This window comes from Nomascus leucogenys, chromosome 3 (genome assembly GCF_006542625.1).
Source record: "Nomascus leucogenys isolate Asia chromosome 3, Asia_NLE_v1, whole genome shotgun sequence".
In the NCBI taxonomy this organism is placed as follows: domain Eukaryota; kingdom Metazoa; phylum Chordata; class Mammalia; order Primates; family Hylobatidae; genus Nomascus; species Nomascus leucogenys.
In genome coordinates this window covers 9,527,004-9,530,341 of record NC_044383.1, presented here as the reverse complement: position 1 = coordinate 9,530,341, position 3,338 = coordinate 9,527,004, and the positions used below count along the sequence as shown (strand labels likewise).

Here is a 3,338-nt window from a genome sequence, read left to right as displayed (position 1 = left end):
GGTGCATGGGCTGAGAGGGCCCTGTGTTCCAGGAGGCACAGCCACTGGTTGGTGAGGGGCTGTGATACCTGAACAAGCATGGGCTTGAGGGACTGGGGAAAGGGAGCAATTAAGAAGTGCAGGCTGGGCATGATGGCTCATGCCTGTAATCTCAGCACTTTGGGAGGCCAAGATGGGAGGATCATTTGAGGTGAGGAGTTCGAGACCAGCCTGACCAACATGGTGAAACCTCATCCTACTAAAAATACAAAACTTAGCCGGGCGTTGTGGCGCACGCCTGTAATCCCAGCTACTTGGGAGACTGAGGCAAGAGAATCACTTGAATCCGAGAGGTGAAGGTTGCAGTGTGCCAAGATCAGCCATTTCACTCCAGCCTGGGCGACAGAGCGAGACTCCATCTCAAAAAAAAAGAAAGTGCAGCAATTAAGAGTGAAGACTCTGGGAGTGCGGGCGAGGCTCGGAGCGCGAGGATCGAGCAGGGCAGCGGGTTCGCGAGCCGGGGGAGGGGCCGGGGCGGTGGCGGCGGTGGCGGGCGGAGGAGGCGGTGGCGGCGGGGGCCGGTAGTGGACCCGGCGGGATGAACGAGGTGGAGGCGGCAGTGGTGGCGACAGCGGTCCCCGCGGCGACGGTGCCCGCGACGGCGGCAGGGGTGGTAGCGGTGGTGGTACCGGTGCCCGCAGGGGAGCCGCAGAAAGCAGGCGGCGGGGCGGGCGGCTGCGGCGGGGACGGAGCCGCCTTGAGCCCCGCTGCTGGGACCCCCTCGGCGCCGGGCCCCCGCACCCCTGGCAGCCGGGCGACGGCGGCCTCGGGAACCCCCGCCCCCTGGCCCGGAGTCAAGCAGACAAGCCGGTGCTGGCAACCCGAGTCCTGGGCACTGTCAAACGGTTCAACGTCCGGAGTGGTTATGGATTCACCAAGAGGAATGACACCAAGGAAGATGTCTTTGTTCACTAGACAGCTGTTAAAAGAAACAACCCCAGGAAGTTTCTGCACAGCTTTGGAGATGGGGAGACTGTGGAATTTGATGTCGCGGAAGGAGAGAAGGGCACAGAAGCTGCTAATGTAACTAGGCCCGGGGTTAGGGGGGAGGGTGCCCGTGAAGGTCACCGTTATTACCCCAACAGACGTAGGTTCCGCTGATTCATCCTCGGCCTCGCTCAGTTGCCCCACCACCCACGGAGGGCGCCCCCTTCCCCTCTTCTACCGATGGCGGTTTGTGCGAGGCCCCCGCCCCCCTACCAGCAGCAGCCTATAGAGGGCACTGACTAGTAGAACCCAAAGACACAGCCCCATTGGAGGGGCACCAACAGCAGGCGCGTCCCCCCGCCCAGATTCCGGCCCAGGTACCTAAGGCCTTTCCACCCCAGGCCACCCCAGGAGCCTACCATGGAAGGCGGGGATGGTGAGACCAAGCCCAGCCAAGGAAATTATTTTTTAAAAAAATTAAAAATAATAAAAAAGAATGAAGACATTTATGCGGCCAACAAACATGAAAAAAGCTCATTATCACTGATCATTAGAGAAATGGAAATCAAAACCACAATGAGATACCATCTCATGCCAGTTAGAATGGCAATCATTAAAAAGTAAGGAAATAACAGATGCTGGCGAGGCTGTGGAGAAATAGGAACGCTTTTACACTGTTGGTGATAGTGTAAATTAGTTCAACCATTGTGGGAGATAGTGTGGTGATTCCTCAAGGATCTAGAACCAGAAATACCATTTGACCCAGCAATCCTATTACTGTGTATATACCCAGAGGATTATAAATCATTCTTCTATAAAGACGTATGCACACATATGTTTACTGCAGCACTATTTACAATAGCAAAGACTTGGAACCAACCCAAATGCCCATCAGTGACAGACTGGATAAAGAAAATGTGGGGCATATACACCATGGAATACTATATGGCCACAAAAAAGGATGAGTTCACGTCCTTTGCAGGGGTATGGATGAAGCTGGAAGTCATCATTCTCAGCAAACTTAACACAGGAACAGAAAACCAAACACAGCATGTTCTCATTCATAAGTTGGAGTTGAACAATGAGAACACATGGACACAGGGAGGGGAACATCACACACGGGGCCTGTCGGAGGGTGGGGTCTAGGGGAGGGACAGCATTAGTACAAATACCTAATACATGCGGAGCTGAAAACCTAGATGACAGTCTGATAGGTGCAGCAAACCACCATGGCACATGTATACCTATGTAACAAACCTTCGTGTTCTGCACATGTATCCCAGAACTTAAAGTAAAATTTTTTAAAAAAGTGCAGCCAAGGGTCACAGATTGGATCTTCTAAGTGTGTCTTTTAGGCAGAGCAGGGCATGTGGATTTATCTGTGTTATCTTGGCTTTTAATCGAGACTGTGGACACTCCTAAGCCTGCACAGTAGTGGCTTCTTCTCCAGACCCTCTGTCCCTCGGAACCCCAACCCCGGCCCTAGCCCAGCCCAGCAAATCTCCTTCACCGCCAGAGGGGCAAGGGCAAATGGAGAGGAGGAGAGAGAAAGTGAGTAAAGGAGAGGAGGGAGCAGAAAGGACTCAAAGGCAAAGTGGACAGGGAAGGGGAAGGTCAGGGCCAAGCAAGACGAGCACCTGGGTCCAAGATGGAAATCCCAGACCTCAGCGTGTTGAACTAAGCTGGAAAGGTGCTCAGATAACGCAGGGAGGCCCTGGGAATAGGGCCAGGGGTGTCGGAGCCCAGCAGCCCCTGGACCTGTTCCACCCTCTTCCATCTAGGAACAGAATGGTTTGGAGAACAGGGATAAGAAGAGCCTGTCTGCATAGAACTGCGAGGACACAGACGCAAGGCTTAAGGAGAGAAGAGACGCAGAGAGGAGACAGGAGAGGACAGGGAAGACAAAATGCTGGGAAGAAGTGGAGAAGGCAGAGGCAGGCGATGGTGAAAAAGGACAGGAGCCCTGGTGTGTTTGCAGACAGGCCCCTGATCCTGCTCCAGGAACTCCCCATCACTATCACGCACACTTCCAAGGCCTCCCTGGGGACAGTGATGGCTCCTTCCGAGGCCCTCCTCAACCATCCACAGTCCTAGGAGGGGGCTTGAAGCCAAAGTATAACTGGCTCAGGACAGGGTTTTGTAAGGGTTCAGGAGAGAGGGTTGGGAAGGGGCAACTGTCCCAGGATGGAAGGACTAGGAGGGCAGAAGGGTGGGGAGGAGGTGTCTGCGCACCTACCACTTCCAGCGGAGCTGCTGGGCGGCGCTCCTGAGAGGGCCGTGGGAAAAGCCCACAGACTGAGGAGCAGGTGGGCGCACCTCTGGGGGCCGCCACATCCACTCCTTTCCCGCAACTGGGCGCCTTCAGAACCACG

The 3,338-nt window shown here is 55.1% G+C and overlaps 1 pseudogene; it reads left to right on the top strand.

Moving 5' to 3' along the window:
* Positions 1–577: 577 nt before the first annotated feature.
* LOC100600779 lies at positions 578–1,419 on the top strand (annotated as a pseudogene).
* The last annotated feature ends 1,919 nt before the right edge of the window (positions 1,420–3,338 follow it).